Raw genomic sequence first — 7,352 nt, 5'->3', positions numbered from 1 at the left:
CAACACAATAAAGACTATATGTGACAAACCTAAAGCTAATGTCATAATGGAGAAAAACTGAATATTTCCTCTACAGTCAGAAGACAAGGATTTCTACTCTCATGACTTCAATATAGTTCTTGAAACTCTGCCGGAGCAATCAGGCAAGAGATGGAAATTAGAGGGCTACAACTAGGAGAAGAAAAATTCAACTGTCACTGTTTGGTAATGACATGTATCTAGAAGACTCTACCCATGAGTTTAGAGCTGATAAATGAATTTAGCTAAGTAGTTGGCTATAAGTTAAACACTCATAATTCAATAGCTTTCCTATACTCCAAAAGTGATTCTGCTGAGAAATCAGGAAAACCATCCCATTCACAATAACCTCAAAAAACAAAGAAAAAAAAACTTGGGAATTGATCTAACCAAGGGGGTGAAAGATCTCTACAATGAAATCTATGGAACGCTTTATAAGAAAGAAATTGAGGAAGACCTTAGAAGATGGAAAGACCTCCCATGTTTTTGGATAAGCAGAATTAATATTGTCAAAATGGTAATAGTGCCAAAAGCAACATACACTTTCAGTGCAATCCCCATCAAAATACCGATGACATTCTTCAAAGAATTAAAACATACAAACAAAATAGTCCTTAATTCATTTGGAAAAATAAGAGACACAGAATTGCCAAAGCAATTCTGAGCAAGCAAAGTGATGCAGGAGGCATCATAATACCTGATCTGAAATTATACTACACACCTAAAATAAGAAAAACCAGCATGTTATTGACATCAAATTAGTCATAAAGATCAATGAGATAGAAGTCACAGAGATAAATACACATATTTACAGTCATCTGATACTTGATAAAGCTTCCAAAAATGTGTGTTGGAGAAAAGATAGCCTTTTTAAAATATAGTGTTGGGGATGCAAGATATCAATATGTAGAAGAATGAAATTAGACCCTATCTTGCACTCTGCACAAAAGTAAAATCAAAATGGACTAAGAAAGACTTGGGAATTATACCAGAAACCATGCAACTGATAGAAGACAATACACGGTCAAAACACAATGTAGGCACTGACTTCCTTAAGATGCATAAAGCTCAACAAATAAATAATTATCAAATTAAACAGCTTATACACAGTGAAGGAAACCATTGAGAGCATGGAGAAAAAGCCTACAGAATGGGAGAAAATCTTTGCCAGCTACTCTGAAAAGAGGAATATTATCCAGAATATATAAAGAACTCAAAAGATTAACACCAAACCAAACCAAACAAGCAAAAACACAAATAATAATTGGTCAAAAGAATTAAACATATTTCTCAAAAGAAAAAAAAAATACAAATGGCCAAGAAATATATGAAAATTGTTTAACATCTTTACCCAAGAAAATGCAAATCAAAACTAAGATTTTATCTCACTCTAGTCAGAATGGTAATTATCAAGAAAACAAATAATAAATTCTGATGAACATAGGGTAAAGGTACACTCATATATTTTTGGTGAGACTAGAAGTTAGTACTACCACTCTGGAAAAAGTATGAGTTATTCCTCAAAAGATGAGGAATGTAACACCCAGATCACCCAGCTCTCCCACTCCTTGGTATATATCCAAAAGTACTAAAATCAGCATACTATATCAATACAGCCACATCAATGTTTATAGGAGCATAATTCACAATAGCCAAATTAAAGGAAGCAGCCCAGGTGTCCATTAATGGATGAATGGATTATGAAAATGTGGTATATGTATACAACAGAATGAGTCTTAAAGATGAATGAAATTATAGCATTTGCTGGTAAATGGATGGAAGTGGAAAACATAATGCTAAGTGAAATAAGACTCAGAAACTCAAAGGTTGAATGTTTTCTCTCATATATAGAAGCTATATCAAAGTAAGGGGCAAAGTGGGATTGGATATCATAGAAATATAGGAAAGATCAGTGGGGTAGAAGGAGATCAAGAGGGAGTAAGGATGGGGAAGGGGATGAACTGAGGGATGAATTTAACAAAATCATGTTATGTGCTTATATAAATACACCACAGGGGATTCTACAATTATATAGAAAACACCAATCAAAAATAAATGAGTACAAGAAGAAGAAGATCAATGGAGTAGGGGAGAGAGAATAGGGGGAGGGAAAAGGGAAAGGAAAACAGGGGAACAGGGACTGAAATGGAGTAAATCAAATTCTATGCATATATGGTTTTGTCAAAATGAATGAAACTATTATGTCTAACTATAATTCTACAATAATAAAGGAGCTGGATATAGTTCAGTGGTAGAGGGACACTGGGTTTGATCACAAGTATCAAAGGAAAAAAAGAAGGCAGAGCCTGCACTTGGATAAGGAAAATGAAATATCTAGGCAGGGCATGAAAGGTAAGGAAGCTGTCACTTTCAGCATAGTGCAAGTGCAGGGTCAGGATCTAAAACTAAGTCCCTCCCTAAATCCTGTGCCCTTGGTGACTCACTTGTTTTACTCTAGAGTCAAAATACAAAAGTCTTCCAGTCATAGGTGCCACATACATCTTGAAACATATTTGTGAACATTTTCTGAGGGTCTGATCCTCATCACAGTGTCTGCTTGTGGTTTTAATTAAATTTGGATATTTATTCCTTGTCTAGATTGTGCCAAGTTTCCATAATATATACTATCCCAGTAGGGAATATAGATTATAAACAAAATAAAAATAGTTTCAATTTATTGATTGCATACTGAAAGGCAGATATGCAATTAGCAACTTTGCAAATCATTTCTAATCATCACAGCTACTCCTACATAAGGGAACTGATGCTCAGAGAGGCTGCATTCAGTTCTGCAAACTCCATATTCATTTCAGACCTACAAAAGATGGTTTGATTGGCTATAGCCAGAGGGAGGTTGATGAAATCCTCAACATCCTCCTTGACCTCTCTGGTTGTTTGAATCATCATTTAGGGATGTTCTAAATGAAGAGTAGGGTTAAGTACAGGAAAGATTCTCTGATCACTTCATTAGTAATAGCATTGCAGTTCTTGGTTAAGTTTATGTGTACCTATCTCTACGTTAAACTATGTTAGGAATGCAACATGAAATATATTAGTAGAACTACTCAACCTGTTTTTTCCTGACTATTCTCTAGTTAAAGGCATTTTACATGAGATAAAGTGAAGTGTCTATGTACACACAATATAGGAATTAATTTTTGTTATGAACTCATTACTACCTATTATTCCTTTCCAATAACTGGAACCCTACAAATTGTGACACAGATTTGGTAGACAAAGGGTATGGCAAAATATATAATTTTCAGGTGTAGCAAAAAAAAAAAGGGGGGGAAAACAAAAGGCTTTGAAAACATTATTTATGCTCTGTCTGCATTGAGGTAAAGCTGCAGTATTTATCAGCAATTCACCTGTGTATTTTTCTCTGTTGCCACAGCATAGAAAATTGAGTACTGCAATGGTCACACAAAGAACTTTTTGTGACATTCTGGGTTACAGTGTTAACAGGGTGATTAGACATGGCACTCTACATAGTATTTCTCAGGACTAAGTGGACATAAGAATGTTTTCCCTTCCATCATAGGGACAAACTTAAAAATTGCATTATATTTAATTGCTCTATTTGGACAAAAATATTGTGATATCATTAAAACTTAACAAAAAAACTATCATCTTAGATAGCATTTTTATCCTCATTATTTTCTAGGCGTTGACCATACATGTACTCTTGTTTCCTTAAGGCAAAATTATATTTCCAGTGAGAGGTAAGAAGGTAATGTTGGGTATGGAACAAGATCACCAGTGTCCAGTATGAGGAGGCTTTGTGTTGAGTGGCAGTGGATATAGAATTGACCTTTCTTATCATTTTCAGTACTGACTTCAGCAGTAATAATGGGGCCATAGTTTTAAGAGAGAGCAGTAATTTGCATGCAACTTTGGTGGACATAAAATGAGCAAGAGCCATTTGTATGTATCTCTGACTAAGAAAGTGGGCAACTCTGGATTGGATACTCTGTTTTATTTCATTCAGTTTCTCAAATCTGGTTGTCACAGCAACTAAGAGCATTGCTGGCAGGTATGGCTTCCTCTTTTCTCACCTTCTGTGCCAGTCAGTGCACAGATTGAATTTAATTACCTATTCGATATTCGAATAGTCATCCAGAGCTTGACTGCAAGCCCTGCTCATAATGCAGCATCAAAAAAAATCTGGATCCACTAAAATTCTCTGAAAACTATTTTGTTGTTGTATACAATGTTATTGCCTCACATTGGTATAATTGTTAGAAAATGTAGTTTCTCCTTTCAGGTCAAGTTGCCTATCTAATTAACGTTAGTAAAATTGTGACAACTACATAGATTTTGCAGAAGTGCTGGGGTCACAAAATATAAAAAGATATAATTACATCTATCTTTCCATTTTATATATATGTATATATAGGTATTATCAATATGTACACATGAAATGAAGGTAAGCTAGCTACAATATTATCTTGAGATCAGAAAGGAGAGATACTCTTTGTGTTATTATTCTCATAATCTCTGGTAGTAGTAGAAAAGGAGCTATTTGAGGTTGGAATATATAAAGCATGTTTTGTCACTTAGACACACACATACACACATATACACAAATTCTAAGGGGCTGAGTAAGTGTAAATTGGAACCAAAACTACTATAACATAGAGAGTATGACTTAGGCATTGTAAAGGTCGGGCGAATGTCGGAGGAAAAGACCACCAAGAGACTGTCTCATGCAACAGCAAAGGGTTTATTGGGGGTCCAGCATGCTGGGGCTCAGAGCTCACTTCAGAGGAGCAGAGAACAAAGAGCCCCGTGAACAGCTTAAACAGAGCTTATATCCATTCTTTGGAAAGGGCAAGGACTTCATATACGTCATAACAAATCATCACACGCTGCGGGAAAATCAAACAACAACTCTTAACTATGATTAGTACATTCACTGGCAGGAACAAGTAGGGTAGGGGTGATTGGTCAGCACAAAGAAGGGTATACATTCGAACTGATTGGCTTAAGCCCTGAGTGTATACGTGCTGGACTGCAGGGTTTCTTTCTGGGAGGGTGGGTTGTTTTTACAGAACAACCAGATAGTCAGGGGAGATTTCAACATACATTTACTGGTCTCTCTGGGAGTTGTTTTAACTGCCACATGAATTTCAGGTTCCAAATGCAAATTAACAGAACTTAAAAACTTTACAGGTCTTGAAACAAACCTTATCCTTTACATTTTAATTTCTTTATCCTTTCAGCATATATAAATAATATATTGGTATAAATCAGGGTATATAATTCCCTATTATTAATTATATTAAATGCATTGTGGGGAATGAATAATGGTAAAAATGAATATTTTAAAATTTGGATGAACAGAGTAAGAGAGATGCCCATGTCATGTCATCTGTGGGCAACCTAAATAAATAATTGTCCAAGATTATATGTATGTGTCAACTTTAATAAGGATAATATGGACTATTTGTTTTGTTTAAAACCATGGTTTTGAACTATTATTGACATGTAAAATATGCATATGCAATATATTGGGTGGTAAGTCGTGAAAAAATAATCATCATTAACGCTTTAGAGAAATCCATCACTTCCCAAAGTTTTCTTCAACCCTCTTTATTATTTTCATTATTTTTGAGTGTAATAAGGATACATGAAATATACTCTCTTAGAAAATTTTAGAATACAATACAGTCTTGTTAGCTCTAGGACTGTGCTTGATATTAGCTCTCCAGAAATTATTTATTTTGCATAACTCAAACTTTGTACCTTTTGGCTGTCACTTCTCATTTTTTCCTCTCCCACTAGCTGCTGGCAATCACTGTCCCTCTCTGTGCTCCTATACTTTTGACTAGTTTAGATTCTACACATAAATGAGATCATTAGTATTTGTGTTTTGTGACTGACTTATTTCACTTAGCATATTATCTTTCAGTTCCACCCATAGTTGTTGCAAATGACAGGTTTAACTTTTTTAAAAGGTGAATAATATTTCATATATTCACACACATAGATATATATGCATACACACCATAACCATATTTTATTTTTCCATTCAGCTGTCAATGGATATTTAGTTTGTTTCCACATCTTGTCTATTGTGAATAATACTGTAATAAACATGGGACTACAGATGTATATTTGAGATCCTTATCTCAATTTCTTAGGATAAATAAATGTACATTCAATTGTTTAGTGGTATAGTTGTTACATTCATTTTGGGGTGCTGGAGGTAGATTCTAGGGCCTCCAGCATGCTATATCCCCAGCCTAGAGTTTTCAATTTTTGAAGACCCCCCCCCCCGTACTGTTTTCTATAATGCTGTACCAATTTACATTCCAACCAACAATTTAAAAAGATTCTTTTCCTCCACATCTTTACAAAACTTGGTCTTTTTAATTAATTTATTATTTAAATTTTTTTAGTTATAGATGGACATGACACCTTTATTTTATTTATTTATTTTTATGTGGTGCTGGGGATTGAACCCAGTGCCTCACACATGCCAGGTGAGTGCTCTACCACTAAGCCACAACCCCAGAACCAATGACTTACCTTTACTCTGTATATTATCCTTTTTTTGTGGTACTGGGGATTGAACCCAGGGCCACATGCATACAAGGCAGGTACTCTACCAACTGAGCTACATCCCCAGTCCTGGTGTCTTTTTAAATACACACAAACACACACACACACACACACACACACACACACACACATGTATATTTAACAACTATCCTAATATATGATGAAACATGTCATTGTAGCTTTAATTTGAATTTCCTCAGTAATTAGTGATGTTGAGCATTTTTTCCTACATTCATTTGCATGCCCTTTTTCAACAAATATCTATTGAGATTCTTTTCACATTTTAAAATCTGACTATTTAACTTTTTGCTTTGTTTTCTTTGTTTTTACTGTTGTCACAGTTCCTTTTATGTTTTGGGTATTAACTTTTATGAAATATGTGGGTCTTAATTAGCTCAGACTCTGATAACAAAATAACATAAATTAAATGGTTTATAAATAATAAGGTTTTTTTCACTCTTCTGGAGACTGGAAGTCCAAGATCAAGGTGACAACAAGGTCAAGTTCTGAGGTGGGCATCTTCTGTCTAGATTTTAGACTATCTGCTTTTCCTTGTAGCCTCACATGGTGAAGAGCACAGAGAAGGAGCAAACTCTCATCTTAACCCAAGGACTATAGTTCAGTCTCATTATGTTTTTTCAACATTAATCATATGTATTTAATCAAGTCTTTAAACAGTATTTATTCATTCACTTATGGATTCATTGATTCAATTAATATTTGGTGAGTAGCTTCTATGTTCTAGGTGTTTTAGAGCAGTCAAAACATCT

General features: G+C 34.7%; 1 non-coding gene across 1 annotated transcript; it reads right to left on the bottom strand.

Moving 5' to 3' along the window:
• Positions 1–6,574: 6,574 nt before the first annotated feature.
• Positions 6,575–6,648, bottom strand: Trnat-ugu (transfer RNA threonine (anticodon UGU)). The gene has a single exon. It is a non-coding gene; the product is annotated as a tRNA-Thr (tRNA).
• Positions 6,649–7,352: the final 704 nt, after the last annotated feature.

This window comes from Urocitellus parryii, chromosome X (genome assembly GCF_045843805.1).
Source record: "Urocitellus parryii isolate mUroPar1 chromosome X, mUroPar1.hap1, whole genome shotgun sequence".
Taxonomy (NCBI): Eukaryota; Metazoa; Chordata; class Mammalia; order Rodentia; family Sciuridae; genus Urocitellus; species Urocitellus parryii.
Note: the sequence above shows the minus strand (reverse complement) of the source record. Positions and strands in the feature narration are given on the sequence as shown.